Source organism: Anas acuta, chromosome 1 (assembly GCF_963932015.1).
Source record: "Anas acuta chromosome 1, bAnaAcu1.1, whole genome shotgun sequence".
Taxonomy (NCBI): domain Eukaryota; kingdom Metazoa; phylum Chordata; class Aves; order Anseriformes; family Anatidae; genus Anas; species Anas acuta.
This window is the reverse complement of record NC_088979.1, coordinates 118,385,082-118,409,867: the sequence shown is the minus strand read 5'-3', so window position 1 is coordinate 118,409,867 and position 24,786 is coordinate 118,385,082. Positions and strand designations below refer to the sequence as shown.

At 39.3% G+C, this 24,786-nt stretch overlaps 1 protein-coding gene across 48 annotated transcripts in view; it reads left to right on the top strand.

The window, feature by feature from the left end:
- ZBTB20 (zinc finger and BTB domain containing 20) overlaps positions 1-24,786 on the top strand; it is a 526,186-nt gene that overhangs the window by 375,225 nt on the left and 126,175 nt on the right. For all 48 annotated transcript variants that reach the window (XM_068697248.1, XM_068697214.1, XM_068697255.1 and 45 more), the window contains one exon: positions 8,847-8,901. The gene's annotated coding sequence lies outside the window, so the exon portion shown is untranslated. The remainder of the gene's footprint in view (positions 1-8,846; positions 8,902-24,786) is intronic.

Genomic DNA, 24,786 nt, shown 5'->3' with positions numbered 1-24,786 from the left:
CAACGAAAAATTTAGTTCCCCTGAAACTCAATTTTCAGGGCACGTGTCACAAAACTAACTGCATGCTATAGAGTACGCTGTTCTCATACCGAATATAAAATGAAGAGTATTGTTCCCAGAAGCTGTTTTAGTGGGTCTTTATATGGTAGTTTTGATTTACTTTAATAGGCATAGAGTGAACAGAAGCAGGTGAAAAATAAATTCCAAAGTATTGATTATGGCCTTTTAGGAAAAAAAAAAAAGTTGGACATCCTTCTGGAAAATTCAGAAAGGGCACATATTTCACCTGTTTTTATAGATGCTGAGGGCTTACTACTGCACACACCAGCACAGCTGCATAACCCTGGTGACTTCAGTGGGCCTGTAGGGGTTTAAAGGAAAATGAAATATTTTCTGTAATGCTTTTTGTCTAGTTCCAAGCATTGCATCCTGTCACAAGAACACAGTGTATGTTTGAGGCTGTACAAATTGTAAAGAAGAGAGCACAAGCCGTATGGTACCTTTCAAGGCTTTGCTCCTCCTGGTATCTGTCAGAATAGCATTTTCCTATAGGTCTTCTTATATTCACGTCATGATTTCTCTTCTGGGTAGGCCGTTAGGAAAACATCCTGACATTTTCTTTAAATGATTGTGATTAGGGATTTGACATCGTTACACTTTTCCATAATGATCTTGCTGCCACTTGGTTCCTGATTTCACAGACACCCTCATATTCAAGTCCTAAAACACTATACAGAGTACACAGCTCTCTCCAAAGAGAGCAAGGTGGATTTTTCAGGTTCAGCATAACCTCAGGCTGGGGCTTCTGAGAGCTCTGCACTGCCCTCCAGTTCCCTTGCAGCTTGCCTCAGCCAAGCTTTGCAGTGCCCACCCTGTTATCTGAGCCTCGTGGTGCTCGCAAACTCAGTGCCCTTTAGTTCTGATCTGCAGTGCCTTCAGGGAAAAATGATATATCGGAGTACTTATGTCCCAAATTGAATGTTAGTCAGATGTTAAAATGAAAGAAATATTATGGAGAGTCAGCACGTCTCACTTTGGAAATAAATTACGTAAAGTACACTGGAGTGTCATGGCTCTTGGGACCACGCATGATCCAAAGATACCATTTAGAGGAGTGATCACAACATTGCTAGATTTATCAGATCATCCTAGAGGAACATCAATACCCAGAAAGAAAGTAATTAGCAACAGAAAGCTCCCAACCAATAACTTAAACTCATTTTCCAGGGTCACTTCCTCATATCAGTAACCTATTTATATGTATCACTAGAGTTTAGAGCAATTATCTCATTATTAATAGGAGACAACAAGCCAAACTTCACTAATTGCTTTTATTAATACAGATGCATTTGGTTCCTAGTACCATACTTTTTCAGCTTAACATTTCAGTTACCCAAGTGTAGGCTGCTTAAATAGTTTGGTGTTATTTGACTGTACTTTCTTGTACCGTGTAGTCCAACTTTTTGGGCACCGCTGAATTCAGGACAGGTACTTAAGAAAGGGCGAAGGGAATGTGGACTGTGCACTGGAGCTGCAAACCTCCAAGCAGGGAAGCAGAAGATATGCTACAGCACAGCACCCCTGGGCACTCAGAAGTAGGCAGTATGGGTTATTCTGGTGATGGCTGCTCATTCCCGGGTAATCTATTTCCATTCCCAGGTAGTTTCCCAGATTTAATCCCCAGGCACATGAGAAGCATGGCACCTGCTTGCCTGTGCCCATCTCTGGGGCAGTGGTGCACAGCAGTGTCCTGGCACAAGATGGGTGGTGGTGGGCAGCTTCCTTCTCCTGCCAGGCTGTGCTGGGAGGTACCTGCCAACCCAACGTCCTGGTTTCCCTTATTTTTACAAAATCCTCAAAGACACAGTCAGTAGTCAGAGTTACTGAAAATTAATCATAATAACATTTCATGCCATCTTTAGGTCAAGATGCACGCTCAAAATGCTACATTTAAATTTTAAAACAACTATATATTTAACCCTTTTTTTTTGAGGGGGGGGAGTGGCTTTTTGCTCATTTTGCTCTCACCCTGAACCTCACAGCAGCTGCTGTTGAAGCTGTAATGTGATGTTGCTTCTGAGAGTTCTCCTGCTCTTCTTTGAAAGATGTTTTCCTCAGAGGTGCTTTATATAGAGACCTTTCTTGACTGAAGTTCTTCTTGGGGAGCTGGAGACCTCTGATGGATATTAATTAGAGTTCAGTCTGCAAATGTAAGAGAGTCCTTTTCTTATTTCATCTACCTCATTGTTTTCACTGAGAACAGCTGGTAGGACTTATTTTGGGCTGAGTTAGCGACAGAACGAGACAGCTCTTTGACTTGGTGTCGTTTTGAATTAGCTTACAGAAACATAAAAGTCCAAACTTTGGATTAATTTCTTTGGTCTTATCAAAATATAATATTATCCAGTCCTCCTGGCAAACAATGTGTGTTGAAAAATCTATTCCTTCAAGACTTCTTTTGTATTTTCTAGTTAAGGGTCCGTGAAGTTTCTGGTTTATAAAAGCATTTGTGTGTGCGTGCATGCATAGCACATATTTAAAGTATCCCTTGCCCATTGCATATTTCTTAATTTGAAAAAGACAAGGCTAACATTTTAGCTATTTTTAATTGAAAAACAAAATCACTACTCTCCTTTTATTACGCTTTCTGGTCCAGATTTAACAACTATTTTAAGTAGTTACTTACATACTAATTAAAGAAAACATAAGATATGGCTATTCATAAACCCATTAGAATATGTGATAAGGTAAACAGCAAGGCTTTCTGTCTTCTAGTTTAAGGGAGGAATAAGAAGCCAGTTAACCCTTTCTGTTACCTTTTGTGGACTGTATCTTCTAAAGAAACAATCTAAACAATCTTTGGAAAACGAGTAATGGGCATATCCTCATTTTGTGATTCAAAATTGTTCTCGGGTCTCTGTTACATTCTCTGCAGAACCACTAGTTGTTGTTGTTTTTTTTTTATTTCATTAAAAGAAGTGTGCACACGTTTAGTAAGGAGTACATTCAATTTTTTTAAATGATTCATAACCAAAGTGCATGTGAAATTACATTCCAGTGTAATATACCGTAATTCTAACACTTACAAATAATCCTTGTCATTTTTTAAAAATCATTTTATTTTGATTCTCCAGTGCAGTAAGCTAACACTTGATACATGACCATATAACTGCCCCTCAAGCCCAATTTGCAGTACCCTCTTCCATTTGTGCTTTCTCCCTCACTGGAGTAAGCTGTCACTTGTAAAACCATCTCTTCAGTTCATCGCTTCCCTAGCACTAAGTCAACAGAGTGATGCTTATTTCCCTTCTAATTAGATAAAGCAGCCAGTCCTTCTCTTAATATATGTATGAATGAATGAATGAATTCACAACTACAAGGGCTCCACTGTGGCATTGTCCCTCTTCTCATAGGCATACAGAAGTGAAAATGCAGAGGAAAATGGGAATTGGCCTATATAATCCTTTGAGAAAACTGTTGATTTCAAAGGGAGCAGGATAAGGCTTCTGAGGATGTCAAGAAGTGCTACTGCCTGGTTGGCCTTTTGGTTTGTTCTGTGCTTTAACACATTGTTTAAGTAGGTGTCATTATCAGTCCCCAAGCAGATACCATTGTGCAGTGAAGCTTATTAATATAGATGGCAATGGAATTCTAGATATTTTGGTTGGTAAAAGAGGTGGTCACCTCAAGTAGCATGACCACAGAGAAAGAAAGAGAGAGAGAGAGAGAAAGATAGGAAAGAGGAAAGAAGGAATGAAGGAAGGAAGGAAAAGAAGATATTTAAGATCATTTTCATCTACATGTCACTTTGTTTGATGTAGTTCCCTACCTCACATGTGACATCTGTGGCTAAGATGTTCTCATACTTTTGGTATCACAGAATCAGAGAATGGTTTGGGTTGGAAGGGACCTCAAGGCCCACCCAGTCCCAACCCCTGCCATGGGCAGGGCCACCTCCCACCAGACCAGGTTGCCCAAAGCCCCATCCAGCCTGGCCCTGAACACCTCCAGGGATGGGGCATCCACAGCTTCTCTGGGCAGCCTGTGCCAGTGCCTCACCACCCTCATGACAAGAATTCCTTCCTAATCTAAACCTACCCTCTTTTAGTTTAAAACGATTAAGCCTTGTCCTATCACTTTTATTAGTGATTTATTATCCCAGTTAAAAGTCTCTCTTCATCTTTCTTATAAGCCCCCTTTAAGTTTTGAAAGATCACAATGAGGTCTCCCCAGAGCCTTCTCTAGGCTAAGGAACCCCAGCTCTCTCAGCCTTTCTTCATAGGAGAGGTGCTCCAGCCCTCTCATCATCTTTGTGGCTCTCTTCTGGACCCACTTTATCAGGTTCATGTATTTCTTGTGCTGGGAGCCCCAGAGATGGATGGTAACATAACATTTAACTGCCTTCCTTTGCATTTTTGCAATTAACTTGTAATACTAAAGCAGTTTCCATTTCTGGATTCCTCAGCAAGATGATTGAAAGGCAGTTTAATTGCACAGCTTTGCCAAGAAACTTGTTAGGTGATTGTTGGCTGTAGTAAGAGTTAATGCAGAGGTAATAGGAGATATCACAGGGACTAAGATCTTGCTGGCCATTAGCAGAGGTGATTTCAAAAAGCGAATGATAATTAGTATAGGTTTCACTGAACTAAGTTTCCATCTGCTGCTAGTCGCTGGATCTTGAGCTGCTCTCCTTTGCTCTCCTATTAAAGATTTGCATGTATTTTCCTGGATTCTCGATGAAAAGAACACTTAAGGGGAAAGGGTATAAATCAACAAATAACAATGTAACCTGGAGAAATATAAATCTATGTAGATTAATCCATGTTTCCTAAATTGCATACTGGATTGTAATTCAATCAAAGGGTTGGGGTCTTGTGACGTTTATGAACATTTATGGATAGTACGAGCGCTCAGATTAAATGTCAAACCTGGTATTCAGTTTAGAATCACGTATTATTGTTGTTCATTAATATATAAAAACAACAATTATATCCACTAAAATCCTCAATTTAATTTTGCTGTAATCTGTCTCTGCTATGTCAGAGACATGTCTCTGCTATGTCAGTGTAGCCTCTCTGCCCCCTCAGATCATTTAGAGAGCTCTGCTGAATTTCAGCTGAAACAGCCTCCCGTTTTACCATTTTTTCCCATCATGGCAGTGGCTCAGTTTGGCCTCCTTTGAACTGAGGGATTCTCTAGTAAATTATTGTCTTCATCTTCTGCTAGGATTAAATTCTAGTTTATATACAGAGCAGGTGCAGTGCATCCAGAAGAAAGGGGTATGGCAATACTCTACATCTCAGATTCAATACCCTGAGTAGGTGTCATATAAATCTGTGCCCTTTGCTGGTTCCTTGTTGGTAAAGGCTGAAAAAGTTTTGAGGGAGGAGCAGTCGGGTTGGGATTATCTGAATCTGTTGCCACTCTTCCCTGTTTAAGGTAGTTCATAACCTGCCTCCTTTTTGCCAGCAAAGGGGTTGAATGAAAATCATTTCTCATCTTGGTAATGCAATACATCCGAAAGAACCTAAATCACTTTGCACAAATGAAGCAGAATCTCTGTCCTGATTTACCACTAAGAAGAAGGCACTCAAAGCAGGTTAACTCAAGCCACTTAATGAATAAATTGTTAGAAGCAACTAAATGCCAATTGCAAAAATGCCTTTGGCACCTCAGATGTTAATTTAATTGAAAGTAATTGCTATGTAAGTTAACACAGGTAAAACATTCTGAAATCCCCAGGTGGTTTACAGCCAAAATTTTACTAACTTCCAATACATTTTGATGTGAATGCCTAAGTCACCTTTGAAAATTGTATTTAGACTCATAAATCTATTACCCACATACATAAAGTAGCTCAGATGACTGGATTTCACTATCTTAACTCCCCGTAAGTAGAAATCATTGAACATTTAGAAGCCTAATTCTCATTAAAATCATGGGGAGATAGATTCCTAAATATCCTTAATGTTTAGGCCTTACTTGTCTCTTAGTCTTTGTGATTTAAATGGAATTTATTCACAAGGCAAAGAAAGAGAAAGTGGGCTGAATTTGGCCACAATGACACAAGGGCAGATTTAAGATTAGCCCCTGGCTATCCTGTCTGATGGCCAAAACAGCTTCCAAGTAATAATGATTAATTAACACTGGGAAATGAATATGAAAAAGATCAGTGGATTCCTTTTCTCCACCCCACCAGATAGAGCAATACTGGGTGGGAAACAAATGGCATAAGTAGAGAAGGGTAATTATTCTGCTTATAACTTGGAGGACTGAGAAAAATGGTCAGCTTTCTTAGACTTCATTTTTTATCTATCATGTAATAGTATATCTTGAAGAAATCTACTGTGTTAATATAGTGTAATTAGGTTATGTTCATCTCTAGTGACAAAGAGTGCCATATGATGAAAAGTTTCACCCCAGTTCTGCTCATGGCTTCAACCGAGTCTACACAATGCTGTGAGAACAGAACTTGGCCCACTTCTCTCCAGCATACGTGTGCTGCAGTTATCTAACCTGGAATGAATCATAGTTTCCTCAGACACATCTTGTTTTCCAAATAGTTACATGGAAAGTTTTGTTTTTATGTATTTTCTTTTGAACAAAACTTGTAATCAAGTGTCCGGACCAATTGCGATCATTTAAAAAATTATGGTCTTTCAGTTCTGACGATTTGCCAGCTTCTAGTTTGCAGCTTCTAGTATATTCCTCCTGTCTAAAATTACCCTACAGTTTTAATTAGGTATGACAGTCTTGTTCATTCCTTACAGCAAATTCTATGGTAATGCTGGTGTAAGTCATTACTCAGCACCTCCAGAGTCTCAGACCATAATTTGTAGAATTCTTTGGCATCCATGTCATCAAAGTTGCTTGACGCTTTCCCTTAAGAGAACTTGTTTTATATTGCTTATAACACAGCCAAACTCTAACCACTAGGCTAAAATTTTCCATTCTGTGTTTTTTTTCCCATGCTGGATGCCTCCTACTTTTTTTTTTTTCTTGTCTTTTTTTTTTTTTTTTTTTTTTTTTTTTTTAAGCTCTGGGGCTCCAAGACACATTCTTTGGCTCAGACTTTTTGTCTCAGGTTCTGTTATGGTGCAGCTCAGTGTCCCAGCTGCCCCAAACCCTAAAAAAGTACTTCCCAAATAGCAGCCATAGCAGTCCTTTGCATACAGTCTATTCCAGATGTGTCTGTGAGCCTCATGTTTAGGAGCCATCTAAAATGCAAATAAGGGATACATGCTTAGCAAAGGATGTTTTTTTCTACCCGAACTTCACTGTTAAAGTTTATCAGTTACGGATTCTTGAAAATAACATAAATAGTGACCTGTTCTCTACCAGCCTGATCTTGACCATCTCATATCTTGGGACACTTCAGCTCTTCAGTCTGGGCAGAATCCATCCTGTCATCTGTCTCATTCAAATCTTTCTTAAATGTGGGAGTAATCAGTTTTCTCTCTTCTTTAAAGAGAAATCTTGCAGCTAAATAGCGCCTCTCAGGATAGTCTATCCAACAAATGCTATAAATATCTTGTTTGCTGACCTGCAGTTTTGATGATTCTCTCTGCTCTTTGTGTATTTCTTCTACCTTCCTGGGTAGATGACCAAACACTAGATAAGCATTCATGCTTTCTCTCATACTCTCCTCTACCAAGCCCAAAATTCCTACAAATAATAGCTATAACTCCGAATAAATTTTCTACCTGCCTTCCTTCTTTCTCTCCTGTGACAGCTCCTCATTTTCCTTCGCTATCTCAACTTAGGTTTGTACTTCTGTGAATATTTTTAATTGCTTTGAGTAATGAGCTAATCTCTCCCCATACCTGGACAGGAAACAGTAGATGAGAGCCATGGCTTGAATTAAGTACTAGAGAGCACCGTATGGATCCCGGGGATGTTATGCACCGTGCTTCTGGTCCCCAGACCAGCAATCTTTCAGAGAACACTGTCTGGTCTGACTGCCTGAATTTATTTCAGCTTGATGAAGGAAAGGCAGGACAGGACTGATTTGTAGCATAAAACACTTTGGGGGCATCTGCCTTTGTTTTCGTTGTCAAATAGGCGTGTATCTTCTTCTTACAATTCAGAGTTTTAATTCATTTTGTCTATTCCTTAATCCTATGTTAATACGTTTTGCACAATGTGTTGGTCATATAGCTTAGTATTCCTTAGTAGACTTGAGAAACCAGACCTTTAGTCTACCAAAAGTTTGTAATCCTTTAGCCTTTCCGCTTTGATACATCCGTTTGTTGTGTTGGTTTTTTCTTAGGAGTCTCTGGGTAACAAATCTGTCAAGTCCAAAAGATACTGTGTTGACAGAAGGAACTAAGACAACACAATTTTTCTGTGCAGCTATCAGCTGTAATGTAAGCATCCTCAGCCCTAATAATATGCCTAACCCCTCTTCTGTGAAGGTCAGGATCAAGAAGGCGAGTTCTGTTTCAGAGGCCTATATCATCTGGCACGGCTGCTAAGAAGGATGCCATTCAAATCTGGCAGTGTTTTTGTGATAAGAGCATTTGTCCATAGGAGCCACAAGCCTATTTCATGGAGACTGTTGAACAGCCACCAGAGGATATTTAGTCTCTGCTGGCTTGAAATTGTCACAGGACTGAAAAGCTCCTCAGCCATTAACAGCTTTCTCAGCTATATAGTTTTGGGGTCAGGTAATTTCAAAACTTCCAAAATGTATACATTTTGTGGATTTTAAGCACTTTTTTTCTCTCCTGTGGGAACTGCTACCATCTGTGAGTCTCCTCGATCCCTTTTTTATCTTGATATCATTTAGAGTGTTTATTATCACTTAAATTCATAATTTCTTCTTTTTTTCTCCCTTTTCGTTACAGATCACTCACAATCAGTTTGTGGCCTTCCTCCGAAGGAACCTCTCCTGTCTCTTCTGTAAGTATTTGTTACCAAACATTTTATACTTTTCATTAATATGAGTTACACATTTTGTTCAAGTTCCGTTTAGGGCAGTAGAGAGCCTTTGTGAACGTCTCTGTTACTGGCCACAAGAGTCAATATCGAGTTGTTATACTGGTGCAGCAGTCCAGAATTATAATGCAGCATCAGCTTATGGGACTCAGGCTTAGTTCAGTGACATTGTGTGATCAATTGATCTGGAATTAATATGTGCATTTCTGGAGGACTCCTGTTAAATCTGGGGACATATTTGATGTGATGGGTATTGTGTGGTTGAGCTCTGAGAATAAAGCGTGTCGTATTCCGTGCTGTGCAAGAGTTAAACAAGTGTAGGAATCAGTCAACTAGCATTTCAGCCCATCCCTGCTGATACCTGCCCTCATGGCATGGAACCCTTCCTTACCCCAGTCCTTTCCAACCTAATACCAACCTGCTCTTCTTATCTGGGTAAATTAAATATGCTGTATTCATCTTGACACCTAACAATATCAGAACTAAAAACCTGTTAGTAGTTTCTTTGGAAAATATTAGGTAGGGTTCTGTTTTTGCCTGTTCTCCTTCACTTGCGTTTGGCTGCTGCTATTTAAGTTATCAGTGCAGTGACTTTTTTCATTGGAGAAAATACAACATAAATCCAGATAATTGTGTTCTTAAGAACTGGAACAGGAAGATTTAAAAAAAATAATCATTTGAGTTTTGCTTTTTCTTTTTTGGGGACACGGGGAATGAAACTTAGGGAGAATTTGTTTGTTTTCTTTTAGTTTTTAATCTTGCCAGGCTCTAATCTGTGATGGTTTTGTGAATTTAGAACAAAAGTTTACATTTTGCATTGAGTTTTTAATACATATTGGCAGTGAAATCTACTGTTTTGTAACAATGAAGCTTTTTGTTGTGATATAAAGGGAAATATAGAACTACCACATCATAATATTTACTAAAGTAAAGATAGACCAAAGTTTTCCAAATGTCCACCAGCATTTTAAGCCACTGTTTTGGGGTGTTCAAGCTGGAGCTATTGCCAAAAATAATGAGGACTTCTAAATTTATGTTTAGAACTCCATGTCCAAATCTGTCTGGACTTTGTGTTACTTCAGATCTCCATTTTGCAATTTAAATTCGTGTCTACTACATGTTCAGAGAGGAAAGTAGATGGCTGTTAAAGTGTTGCTTGGAATTAAAATTTAAAAAAAAAAAAAAAAGGCATAACACAGTAAGAAAAAATAGCATTTTTATATTTGGGAGAGAAATTAAACTGCAACTTTTAGTTCAAGTTGAGTTCTGATTGTTGGAATTTCTTCAAAGGCATGCTGAAGTGCAAAGAGACATTCAGAATTTTTTCAGGTGCATGCTGAAACAAAGAGCTTTCTTTTGCTGATGGCAGAGCTAAAATATGTGACTTTAACATTTAAAGTTGACTCGGTACTTTTGCTATGCAGAAAGAAATGGCAGACTTGTTTCTCCCCCGCCCTATGGGCAAAAACATGAGATATGCTGCAGTGACTGCCAAAGGTGATATGACAATGCCAACTACCAAGGAGACGTATTTGAGCTGACCTCTCATGCCAGTGATCTCCCCATATTTCTTTCCATTCCCCTTTTCCTTTCATTATAAGGTGTCCCAAATCTGTAATTTACAACGTGCTGTTCCCGTTTTCCTCTGATATATTTGCTACAAATAAGTAGGAGTCTATGCGCGTGCATAGCTCCCCGTGGCAGTGTCAGGCCTGTGAGACGAGGGGAGCAGAGGCCCCCACAGAATACAACATGGCTTACGTCTAATGTGACATTTATTTGACTCAGAAAGGCAATTGATTAAAGTCCCATCAGACCTTTGCCATCATGTATTATGTATTTATCCAGCAGGGGCGGTTCATAACGGTCCCTGACAAATCCTATTATTTTTGTTGCAGAACTTCATGGTATCGATAAAAAGTGTTAATGATACTCAGGGACTCGACAGGCACACCTCTTGTGTGAGCACTTCCTGCAGCAGCGGTGCAGCCGTTTATTTCTGTGGCGGGGACTGCATGCCATCAACATTTGTACAAACTCACCAGTTTATCCCTGCTCTGCTTTGGCAGCGTCAGGTAGCTGTGTGCAAGGCAGTTTTGATGGAAGCAACAAGCTAGCTTCATGTTGGATAGGCACGTGGAAACCCAGAGCCGAAATCCCTCTCTAACGGTGCTTTGGTGTGTGACCATGAAGATGTCATTTCCCTTTGTTTCTTGACCTGTAAGGCTAGAGTCACACACTTGCTTCTTTAAGTCAGGCTTATTCTATAGCTGAGGGCTTCTTTGTGCTCCTCCATTCCCATCTCAGCCAGCTACACAGGAGCTTCATGTTATTTCAGGCATGTGTATAAAGTTTGTATTGCTTGTACTGGCTCTCTGCTTTCTCTCTGTAAGGTAGGTCGGCCACTGATCTTTTAAGTCCTTTTGGGTAACAGAAAAAAAAAAAAAAGTAGAATTGGGACATTTTCACGTTAGAAGCTGTTAATGGTACCTGTCAATCTATAGATAATAATTGATTTGTTCTGCCCTCTGCCTCAGTACCCACTGCTGGGCTTTCTTCTCATATCCCTACCCACAGCTTGCTGATGATTCAGTCTTCCTCCTCCTCCCGCAGGTTATGTACATGTCTGTCTGTCTATATGTCATCTGGTTTTTGGAGGTGGAGGGATTTCATGTATCTCTCCCCCAAGCAGTATTCCCACTTAAGAGGAATGCAATTAATCTCTGCTCCACTTGAATGTCTTCAGGAGTTTTGAGAGAAGCAGGTAGATTTTTTGTCAAAAATAGACCTTTTCATGGAAGAAAGTCTTCTTACCAGTCTTGAGCCTTTCTATCATATTGTCAACACCATGTAACAGTATTGACAATACTAAGGTGCTTTGCAGTAAGATAGGCATGTACTGTAGGACAAGTAGCTGCAGTAGGATGCTCTTTTTACTTCCAGAGCACTACCCATTCAGGTGGAGCTCACACAATATTGAAGGATTACCTGCTGTTATCTTTGGGTAAATACAAAGCAAAAATGCCCCAAAGTGATCCAGATACAAAGAAGTTGCATGTTGTGTTAACCTGATTCCATGGACATCTGTTCATTTCCTTGATCTAACTGGGGTGTACTGAACTCCAGCATCATTCTGATTAGATTCTGCACTGATCCTGATCCTTGTGCTTTGACATCCTCTTTAAAAAAAAAAAAAAAAAAAAAAAAAAAAAAAAAAAAAAAAAAAAAAAAAAGTGTCATTTATTCCTCAGCTTCATGAAGATATACTTGGTCAAGTAATGATGACCTAAGGGAAGATGAGCAGCATCTTACTGATCTCATCATAGTTATGAGAACCATCCATCATATGATCAGTGATTTGTGTGTCAAAAGACACCCAGCAATGTTCCAGGCTGCCAGTTGCCAGTTTCTGAGAGTACGTATTCACTTTATCAGACATGATGATGCTCAAATAGCCTTTGATATCTCTCTCTGTACGTGTTCTTGCTGTTGGTACTTGTTCACCAGCAAACTGTCATCTGGTAGCAATCCAAACCATCATCGTGAAATATCTACGAATAGCAGCATCTGAACCTCTTTACTTAGTTAGTGTGCTTCATATTATTTTGCAGATGAGGAACTTGAGAATAACAACTATGATTGCTACATCAGGAACAGGGAGGAGGCATCTTTTCTATTCTCAGGTTTCTTAAGAAATTCTCTGTTACTTCAAAGGAGGATAATAACCTCCAGATCAAGTTTATTAATGAATCAAAAATGAACATTTGCAAAATGACAAAAAAAAAAAGTCTAGATGTACTAATTCTTGTATTTACAACAGCTTTTGAGAGCTGTTTTCATTTTTCAAGAATTAGCACATTTAGTGTAATAAATTGACATACAAATTATCCAGAAGAATCAGCTTATCCACTTCCAAGAGTAAGGAGTTGGTTCAAAGCGAATTGTCACCTACACAGCAATTTAAGACAGGAAAAGGACAGTATTTTCCCAGCTATTGTATGTCTCCTGAAGAAAAGGAACTCTCCATAAAAAGCAAAAAAACATGGGCAGAGACCCTCTATTTGGTGTGTGCAAATTAGAGAAATGGTAAAACAAGACGGAAACAGAAGTGGAGTAGAAATTATATTCTGAAGTGCTTATAGAAATCAAACTGTATAACTGAGAATCCACCCCTGCATGAATATTCTTAAATAATTGCCAGGACTTCAAACTTAATTCTGTGTCTGAAGACATAACCATCAAATGGACTTAAGCAATAGACTTGCATGAAAAAAAAATCATCTTCTTTAAAACAACTCTGATGAAGTTTGAAGTTCATGGTTTTGTTTGTTTGCTTGTTTGTTTGTTCTAAAACATTTTTAATAAAAACAGACCAAATATCCAGAAAACCAGAGAAGTAGCCGGGGGAAAAAAGGCCACATCTGATACCAGTTTTTCATTCAAGCATTAGTTTCACTGTTAATACTCAAATTATTTAACAAATAATAATGGCTACCCGCAGCTGTGAAGTTGATGTGAGGATTATGACAGAGGCATGTAAGTGACCTGCTTAGGCTTGTAATACCTACAAAATATCCACAGAGGTTGAATGAGGTTGAATTTGAGACTGGCCAGCATGACAGCTGGAAATATCAAGCCTTTCTGCCATTATGCTTATTGGAGATTCTTTTGTTCTGGTTATTTTTCATCAAATTAGTGTAATATAATATATTGAGTGTTAGCTTTCTTTGAAATGTAACAGGTTACAGCAGAAAAATTGGACATTATACTAGAAAATTCTGGAAGTATAGTATTTAGATTTAGCTAGGAAAAAAAAAAGAAAGGAAGAAAGGGACAAAGAAAATGCAATCATCCAGTGCACCTTTTTTTTTTGTCTTACTCCACACTGGCATAATTCAGTATATTTGGATAGAAAAGACCACCTTGCTGAGGCAGTAGCAGCATTGCCTACAGCAGTTTGAACAACATCAACCACATCAACCATCCAAATATTGAGACAGTCCAGTTTGTTAGGTCTGAAATCACTGTGCAAAATGGCAAGACTACAGAATGTAGCAGAGCTTTTCAGAATATTCCCTTTGCAGTTATGGTAAATTATCTTCCAACTTGGGCAAGCATGTTGCTGTTCTACATTTATATCACCACATGTCTCTCTTTTTTTTTCTGAAATGTACTGTCAGTCCTTCTCCTTATCTAAAAAATCTCTGAGGCACTCAGCTTTAATGTCATGTTACATAAAATGGGCACATACCTGTCTCCATAATATGTACACACCAGATTTAATGTGAAAAAAAAAAAAAAGTACTAAGAGAAAGTTGCACTGGAGGAGTGGTTATTATAAAGCCAGGTAACCAGAAATTGTTGGTTTCCCAAAAACCACCTCTTGATCAAAAGATCATAAATTTGACTAGTGGGACTGACACTGAAATGCAAGTTCTCACAGAGGTCTAAATGCCGGACTAAGTCTCCACATTTATGCTAAACGTCCTACATATAGGGCACCATGATTGAAAATGAGCTTTAAAGAGCATCTCAACCATTTCCCTTTTCTTTCCACCTCTCTCACTTAAAAAAAGAAATGGAAACCATCTGCTATATAGTTTACCTGTGTGCCATTACACAGATGTACATGACAAAACATATGTGATCATTGATTAGTCCTCAGGATGTGCTTCAAGAAGGCTGGCTTACCTCTTGGTGAGAATGGGAAATTTTAGACATAAAAGATTCATAGTGTATTAAGAAATAATGTTTTCTTCCTCTGAACTTGATGCTTGCTGCTACTTCCCTCCATCATTTTGGATAATATCATGCTGAATATAATTCATGAATAGAGCCCCCCAGGTAATATTTTCATTTCATGTGTTTGCATGCCCAAAATATTAGATTTTTGAACACAACCAGAAGAAAATGCTTTTGGATTTGAATAGATCTTGCTGACTTCTCTTCCATCAGATTGAGTTTAAATTTAATAGAATGGCTGTATCCGTTTTCTGAATACTGTTTTCTAATGTTTTAACTTCTTAAGCATATGCTAAACAGCTTGATTGTCAGAGACAAAATTGGAATCCCAACTTCAAATAACATACAATTTAAAACTATTCATGCTTCAACCAATCACGAAAGTAAGGATCAGTTGCAACATTTGGACCTGGATATGTGTTTAAATTTCATATTCATCTGTCTTCGCTTATCCTTGATACTGGTAAAAGAGATTAATTGAATTTCACTTTTTGCAGTAAACTCCCTTTTAGATAAAAGACAAAAATTAATGTGTTACATTCTGAATGCTCTGCAATAAGCACTGAAGGGTGTGAAGGATACCTTCTATGTGTGATCAGCATATAACCAACCTCAAAGAATAATATACTTGACAAACTGTTTTTCAATTCTTGCACTTAAATCCTTCAAGTTTTGGTTCTCAGTGTGAGTTTCTTGCTGTGAATGTCCATGCATGCTTAGCATGATCTAGTTATGACACTAAGGAATAAAATTATGCCACAGAAGACTAAAAGAAAAATGCAGCTTTTCTTCCAATGAACTTTAATGGAAAGGTAACAATTCTAGTCATTGAATTACCTGTAGACTGAGGCATGCCTCAGGGAAGATTGTCAAAAATTCTGGTTTTTTTTGTAAGCTTGTTGAAAATATGCTAGCAGATCATTTCTTTCGGAGCCTCAAATTAACCTCATATTGGTACCTTCTACTGTGACTTCTGTAGCGCTGCCTTCACCTTACTTCCTGGCATGGCTATATTTTGTTGCATATCATCTTGGTACTGAGTGTGCCATTGCAGTATCATAGCCATGCTGTTGGGCTGCCCAGTTTGTCCTGTTGAAGAAATTCACAAAATTTGATAGCCTGAATAGATAAAGAATAGCACGTGACGTGTTCAGGGAGAAGTGGTGCTTTCTTTTTGTAAGTCCCTCTGTTCACTCAATATTTCTCCTCCAGATCTTAGTCCAGCAGCGTTTTGCTGGAAGACAGGGTCCAATATTCAAGCAAGAAATCTGAGGCATTCAGCTAGCAGATTTGTAGATGAATGTGCTTCCAGTTCTGGGTGTAACAATATTTTAAAAGCATAAAAATGAACTGGATGCCTAATTCAACTGCACAAGTAAACTGCTCTGGCATTTTTGAGAGAGCTGTGGCATCTTTGAACTTCCCAAAGGACAGAACCATAGAAATAACATGGAAACATTATAGAAAGTTAATCTCCTGCCAGGTGAATAAGGCCTAAATATTGTTAATGAGCAAGTCGTTAAAGCTGATTGATCCTTTTATGTCTGTTAAGCATACTCTTTCTTTTTCCTACTTTATGATGTCCCCTCCTTTTATAAGGGGTTTCATAAAGAAAAATCACCCACTCCTCCCAAACCTATTAATTTAAAAAATACTATTATGTTTAACTAAAAATTATGGAAATACAGTCTTCACCTTGCCCAATAATTCTTTTTTCAAAACTCCCCTTCAGGTAAGCATTTGCTCACTTTACAATCCTTTTACTAATCTTCATCTTAATTCATAATTTCCCTTGTGATACTATATCAAATGCTTTACTGATAGATTAAATTTACTGCACTTCCTTTGTCTGGATAATCAGTTATCTTATCAAAGAAAGTTACTGGGTTAGTCTACTACAGTCTATCTTCGGAAGCTCGTGTTGTGTTTTATCCCATTTTCCATTTACCTCCATGTCTTTCATTCCTTTTTCCTTGAGTATTTGCTACACTCATGCTATTGAAGCTCATGATGTTACATCAACATCAAACAGGTGTAAGTGAGATGCAAATCAGTTTCAATACACCGTAGTACAGCTTTGCAGAATCCTATTCATTCTGACACCTACAAAGTGTTAAGTTCTCATCTGGCACACAAATAAAGTATCATTTATTATTTTTCATTGTCATTATAGCAAAGGGCAGGTGAGCTGATTTTGAGCCTTGGCTGGTGAATGTTCGCATGATTTGCAAAAGGGTTTCTAGAGATAAAATCGGAGACATCTACCTACACATGACAGTGCTTGGGCACTTGCATTAGCAAAACCTTAATGTATGTATCAGTAATGAAAATCTTAATTAAGACTGCTGCATCATTGTCCACGAACACTCTTTCTTTCTCTGTATGTGATGTCCTTTGTGTATTGCAGCATCTACCTGGTCCAGACAGACAGAGCCCTTGAAGAGTGTCTGGCAGATCTGATGATGATTATTAACAACTAGCAAATGGAAAACTCTTACCCATATTTTGTCTTGATACCGAAGCTTAGAATAGTAGGGCATGCAGCATAGCTTAATTTTTTTTATTTTATTTTATTGCTTTTTCCACTTCATTATCTTATTAGTTGGTTTCAGAATCCAGTAGCATTGATTAGAAGTGAATTATGTAGCTTACACTTGCCAAAATGTGCAGGCATCTATTTACCCAATAACATACCTTTTCCTTTAGAAACAATGCACTTGCCTAGGCCATGTTCCATATACACAAAAAGTATGCTAATGTGATGTGAAGACAGATTTTAATCTCCATAAATTCAGGAAATTTAGAGTTAAGGTTCCCACAGCAACCTTACCTCTGCCCCTTCCATACAATAGGGTCTTTCACTGCATGTTCCCTAGCTGCGGGTTTACCAAGGCAATATAGTACATAGAGAAGACAGTTTGATGGGTAGGAGCTGCTGAGTTTTTTCCCTGAAATTATATTACAGTGACATTTTGTTTGTTGAGCACTGTCCATGTTTGCTGTGGTTTGAAATACATTGAAAAAGCCTCTCGATGTAATGGACATAAGAACAAGTTATAGATATACTGATAAAAGCACAGATAGTGTAAAGTGAGGAAGGGTGTATTCATGCACATGTGTGCACACATTTATCTCCATGAAAGCCATCAGAGTTGTATCTTTTACTTCCAGATGAGTCAGACTGACTTCTCAGATTCACTGTTGTGTCACTGACTTTGATAGTTTCTCTGGACTCACACCTGCACAGTAGGAGAATATGTGCAGCTACTGCTGTTTACTTTGACTGAGAAACAGCTACTGAGCCCCTTCTTGGCTGTACAAATCACTTTAGCCCCATACAGACACCTGCACTTGCAGTGACTTTCCTTTTGCATAAATGTTGCATAGAAAGAGTTATTGCAAACTAATAGGAGGATTCGTGCTGAGGTTATTTGTTTGTGCAAGGCAGAAAAACTACATATGCCTTTACATCATCAAATGAGAAAATAGTTTTGAGAGCAAAGCACATGTAATGCAATAATCAATCAAACTGCAGCTCCTGTTTCAGCCACCATTAATATTCTCTGGACCAATATTTACATCAAAAACTGAAATGCTTCAGGTGAAATGAAATGTTTAAGTAAATGACTGGTTGGTATCAAGTCATTGCACTTATATCTGGACAGAATGTAAGCGAAGAATCTTCTCCAGTCAGATTTGATGCCATTCTTTACCCAAATGCAAAGATGCAATAGTAAAACTGCAGAGGTATGCAATGGTAAATTGAATTCAGAGCATTTATGGAAAGCTATTGCCACTGCAGTGAGAGCCCACATGTTGTAGATGAAGGGAAATTATACAGTTGTCCGTGTCCCACCATAAGTGACAACTCCAAATTTTTTTGGAGAGAGGATAACCCTAGGTCTGTACTGCTAGTTGAAGCATGATCTTGAGAGGAGAGGGAGCAGGAGCAGCCTGGAGGCACCAGCCAGCAGACAGGGCTGCCAAGCACGGAGCTCCAGCCATCGCCATTCTCTCCAGCGAGACCATGCCAGAGCTTTAGCAGTTCTCCTTGAGAGTGCGTGTGCGTATACAAAGTGCACGATAGGCAGGACTGAGCCTAATCCCATCATAAACAGTGTTCACCGGTCTTCTGTGTTGCATCTTGCTCAGATTGCAGGAATAGTGATTCTTTCTCTTCATTTGTTTGTGTGGTGGGTTTTTTTTGGTCAGTTACACAATTGAGAAGGTTCAGTGGTGTCTAAAGTTAGAAATCTGTAGCTTAGAGTCTGGGAGAATCTTTAAGAAAAGAAAGATATTTTAATATGGTAATAACCTTGTTATTTCAAAACCAAGTGGTTTCAAACATGGCAGCGCTGCTACTTCTCTTTCAGGACTATGTACGTGTCAAGTTTGATGTTTTAAAACAAAGCTGTGTTATAATTATACAAGCGTGTTTAAGAAAAAAAAAAAAAGCTTATGGAAAACTTAACAGCTGGAAACTGTTTTTTACATACTTGGATGACTCAAAAACAGCTGAATGAGTTTTTGCAAAGCTTTACCAAAAATGTCATTTCTGGATTGAGACAAGGCATGAGAAAGGTAACTGTTTCAGAAAGATATAAGCAAATATAGACAGAGATTATTTAATTCATCAACTTCCACTGTACGGTCGTTAATGTAATGCTAGAAAAATAAAAGAATTCATATTTATATAGTTTTTCAAAGATTTCAAAGATCTGTACCAGAATTTAAGGAACTAAGCTTTGTAGCTGTGAGTTAATCAAATATTAATATTTATATTTCATTTGAATATCACATATTCAAACAGGAAAACAAATACATAGAGAAAGGTACAGGGCTTGCCAAAGTTCAAGTAGAAAGAGAGTACATCTGTGTTTGAAATCACAGAACGGTTTGGGTTGGAAGGGGCCTTAAAGACCATTTAGTTCCAACCCCCTTGCCAAGGGCAGGGACACCTCCCACTAGACCAGGTTGCCCAAAAGCCCCATCCAACCCTGGCCTTCAACAGCTTCTCTGGGCAGCCTGTGCCAGTGCCTCACCACCCTCACATAGAAAAGAATTTCTTCCTAATGTCTAACCTAAATCTCCCCTCTTTTAGTTTAAAGCCATTTCCCCTTGTCCTATCCCTACACTCCCTGACCAAGAGTCCCTCCCCAGCTTTCCTGTAGGCCTCCTTTAGGTACAGGAAGGCCGCTGTCTCTGCCAAGCCCCTTTTCTGGGCTGAACATCCCCAACTCCCTCAGCCTGTCTTTACAGGAAAGGTGCTCCTCTGGTCATGATCAGCCCTCTGATCATCTCGTGGCCCTCTTGATAGCACAGAGACCTTTAGGCTGGGCCCCTGATGAAGGTGCCTTATTGCCTGGAGTGGCTGCAATTCCCTTGTGCTGCTCTTCAGGTGCTCTCCTGCTGACCTGTGGCCCTTTGACTGTGTGCCCTGCATATTGGCCATCTTGCTCATGACACCAGTCACAGAGGGGCAAAAGAGAAATTAAAACAAAACCAAGGCCATGAACACCCCCACGCCTTCAGATTGCCTGGCTTTTGAAGTGCAGCTGCACTCTGAGGCACACTTGGCACTGCGGATCCCTGGGCTAGGCTCTCCCAGATTCCCGTGGCAGGTGAAGAAAGAGCCTCATTCATCCACAGGCTCTGGGCACAGGTACCCAGCCCACCTCTTTCTGTCTCCCACCTTAATACCAAAGCCAAATTCTGCCCCCTGCAACCGTGACACTTGGCTGAATTCAAGCATTGCCCCTGGGCCTAAGCCACTGGAGGGCTGTCGAGGTGACAGAGCTGCCACCGGAGACGTATTCTGGGGTCTTGTTCAGGGCATGGTCCAGTCCGTAACTCAGTAACAATCATTTTACTGTTTGAAACCTCAGTCGGTGAATAAATACCATTTTACTGCTGCTTAGTTTGGATGTGGAGCTGTATTGGAGGAAACTGCTCTTCTTTCATACTGAATTTTGTTTCAGGGCGGTGTGTGTGAAAAATAACACAAATAGGAGTATTTTTGGATGACCATACTGAATAGTCAGCAAGAAGTACAGTATGGTGAAGGGAAATCTGTTTGTAGTAAAAGCAATATGAGCTTGTGGTTTGCTCTTGGGACTGAGACATGAATTTTCACTTTAACCCTAGCAGAAAAGCTCCCTCCGATGCTGAGGAAATCTCCGGTCATTGCACCTCGCTTTCTCCCTCCGTATATTAGTGGTGATCATGACCCGGCTCTCCAGAATGCCGTTCATCTCGAAGTTCAGCTATTATCTGTGGCTTTGTAGGCATGCTGCTCACACCTAACAAGCCCACTCCTTGTCAGAGTGCAGAGTGCCAATGTCTGGCTTTCCAGATCAAGCAGGCTTTTTGGTGCTCGCTCCTTTTAGCTCTGTGCAACGCCCGATGCTGGAAGGGAGAGCCAGGCTGCCTCGTGCATTATGCAGAAGATTTTCAGCAGCAAGCCCAGGTTAAGGATTCAGTGCTGATATTTCAGCGGGACATAAATATCATTTCATTTTCTAAGCACAGCTGATCTGAGGTCCTTGAGAAATGGTAATCGTGAGGCAGACTTCAGCTTGCCGTTTTTCCAGGCATATTTGCGGCAGCCCCAGATTTCATTAGATTTAATCTGCTCACCCAAACTATGGATTCACATGAAGAAAAAAAGATGTATCTAGCCAGCTAGGGGCACTTAACTCCACAAATCCCCTCAGCATAGCAGGCCACCATCAATCTTTTCTAAGCTGTTCGAAAGCTTTGTCTGCGTGCCCTACGTGTTGACCATCTTTGCTCATGAAGGACCTCAGTTTTGTTTCCACCTCATCTTTTGCCCCTTTGAGATGACTGGTGTCGCCAGTGGTTCTCACAACAAGGTGTCCTTGTTCTCCTAGTGTCAACAAAGCTACAGCTTAAGCCAGCCTTTAACCGGGCATTAGAAGGAAATGAGGCTCTTCACGTTTCACTAGCAGCATTGCTTCATCTGCTTTACAAATAATTTTCTGGTCCAAAATTTCTCCACTGTTGCATTTTGTGATTCTCATGCTAAAACGATTCAAATGCTGGGCAGTACTGTTACACGTCTCTCTCTTTCTTGTGTGTACATACCCTGTGCAGCAGGAAGTTTCAGGTTCATGGATATTTTTATCAGAACTCATTCGTTCTTGCTTTCCTGAGTCATTTTTTAGATTGTATGTTTTTTTTTTTAAGTATCTGTTGACCAGAGGATGATGTGTTGAGATGACTGGATACAGGAAAGAGGAGAAGGATTAGTAAAAGGCAGAAGTCAGTGAGTTTGCTAATCTGTTGGAGATAAATCCTTCCCTGGAGAAGGAGTTGCATCCTGTAAAGCCCAGAGCAGTTACAGTACAATGGAGTTGCAGGCTGGCAAATTCTCTGCTTTCTTGCTAACTGGTATGAACAGCACTTAAAAAAAAAAAAAGAAAAAGAAAAAAAAAGAAGGGAAACAACAGATCTTTAAATACAATTGCATTTAAACTTTGGCGGAAATAGGAGAAACAAACTAAAGCCCAGTAAGCAGAGTCTTAGAAAAAAAAATATTTTCCGTAACAGTATGCTGTATACACGAGTTGACATCATTTAAATAGCACAGGTGCACATGGGAGGTATGTTAGAAGCAACAGAAACTTTGGAGCATCCTCTTTATGGCCCTTCCACTCCAGCAGGGATTTATGGTTTAGCACGTCTGCCTGTGCTGGACAGCATCTTGAGTGGTCACCTTTTTTGACTGAATTTTTTTCAAGCTTTATCAGGAGTGGTTGAAAAAAGCATGGAGAGAGAACAATGAAAATTTTGTTTTTCTTGCCTACTTGAAACAGAAAAATCAATGTTGCCATTTTGGAGTGAGAGGCAGGTACCTCTCCATATGCAAAACATAACATAATGGGTTTTGCAACCCATTTTGAACAGGGTCATAGGCACAGGCAGGAGAAGTAAGAGCAACAGGTGACAATGTGCAGGAATGCTTTCCATTGCATGTCTTTAATAACAATATTGACTCTTTCATACTATATGAACCCAAAGTTTTGTTGAGCTTGCATGACAAGGTTGTGCTACCAATGCATGTATAGCCCACCTGCATGTGTGCTCTTTGTGAAACATTTTGTCATCCCGTTTGCAGTTTGCACTGGGATTTAGCAGAGTTTTGCAATCTCGGAGAATTCTGGCTTGTCAGATACAGTATTAAATGAAATTGGTTTGTATTGCAACAAGGCTGGTGGGAGGATCAAAGCCTTGGTATAAAATAAAAGGAGCTACTTGGCTTCTGTGTATGAAATTTCTCTATTTCCCTCTATTTTTTTCATTAGTATATTTGTCTCAAGGTATTGAGTTCTCCAGCAGTTAGCAAAATATTGTACCAAAATGGTTATTAGAGGGGATTGTCTCTTTAGTTGCTGTAAGCAGGGAAGCATGTTATTTGTACAAAGGGTCTCAGAAACTGTGTTTTTCTAAGGCTGATCAACTTTTCATTTTAAAATCACAGAGGCATGCACCTAGACAACATCATATATCTGATAATTCTAGCTTACCCTGAGAAGTCTGTGGCCAGCTAGAAATTTGGCAGATTGTCTCTCAGATGAGGAAGTAATTCTGGTTTACAAATTTAAAAGCCAAAATCTGTTTTAGTATTTCTTAAATGTCAAAACAACCCTCTGACCTTGAAAATGACTCTCTCTGTATACTTTTTGTGCTTTTAAGTAAAAAACAGTCCTTTTTTTTAGTGAAATGTTGTAGCCTGGTAGTCATCAGATCTTAGAATTTAGGGAACAAAAAGTGACATTAACTCATCTATTCTTTCGTATCAATGGCAGCTGGAGGGAAAAAGTCGTAGTAACCTTTAACTATGCTTCCAGTTTATTTCAATAATGTACATCGCCTGTCTTCTCTGTCTGCATTGTTTCAGACCTCATAATAATCATACATGGGAGGACAAGATTTTCTGCTGTATATCAGAAGAGACCACCTGTTCCTTGATTTTGGTCTGTACCTTTCAACCCAGACTGATCATTCCCGATCCTTCATATGACCAGCTGAACTTAAATATGACATTTGAGCAGCCCACTTAGTTTACGTATCTCCAGTATTCTTATTTCATGTAAAGGCCTTTTGCCACTTCTGAATGTTTTGCGGTTTTCCCTCCTCTGAAAATGTGCCCTTCCTTCATCACTTCTACCTCTTTTTCTCACTCTTACTTTTCCTCTGTAGAAAGGAGACATCTGTGTGGTAGAAATGAGACATCTTTCTACAGAGTAGAATCAGTCTGTGGTTCTCACTGGTAATAAGACATGGCATTACTGAAACAGGTTTTGAAGCCCTCCTTTCTCCTACGGTAGCAGAGCAGAGCACATCCTCAGCACTCCCAGGCCCTGCTGCTCTGCCCAAACAGTGGTTTAGATCTTCTAGGTTTTGTTACAAGGAACCTCCAGACTCTTTGCAAGGTGAGCTCTGGCCCTCTTCTGCCTCAGTTATCAGTAATATCTAACGTGACTCCACCAAGACTTTCTGCCTGAGAGTTTTCTGTGGGTAATTGCTAATGAATTAACTTTCCTTGGATTTCCCTGAGCAGAGAAGTCATATTTTCAACATTTCACCATTTATTTACAGAGGAAACTGAGGAGCAGTTCTTGATTTGACAGAACACATAAGCACATATTTATTTTAATATAAAGGTCATTTTTAAGAGATTTCTTGCAAAATCCTTTTAAATATCTACCTCAAGTAGTCTGCTGAAATGCGTCTTAGAAAGAACTTTATACTCTTTATAGCAATTGATTAATTAGATAACAGTGTTATGTAGAGATGGGGAAACCGAGGCATAGCATTTACCTACAGTTATACAACCTGAGTGCTGCTGCTCAGAGTTAAACAGCTTTCTTTGCATAGTCTTTTGTGGTTCCGTTCCTCACCTTTTCCAAAGAGTTGAGCATTTAAAAGGCTGAACAAGACTCTTTGGAGAAGAGATTTGGAGGTGTTGGCTGTAGCATGCTAAGGTGATGGTTAATCTGCCAGTTTACAATGTAATGTTATTAGTTATTGAGTACATTGAAACATTACAAAGTAATACCTGCTCAGTGACATGCCAACTTTATA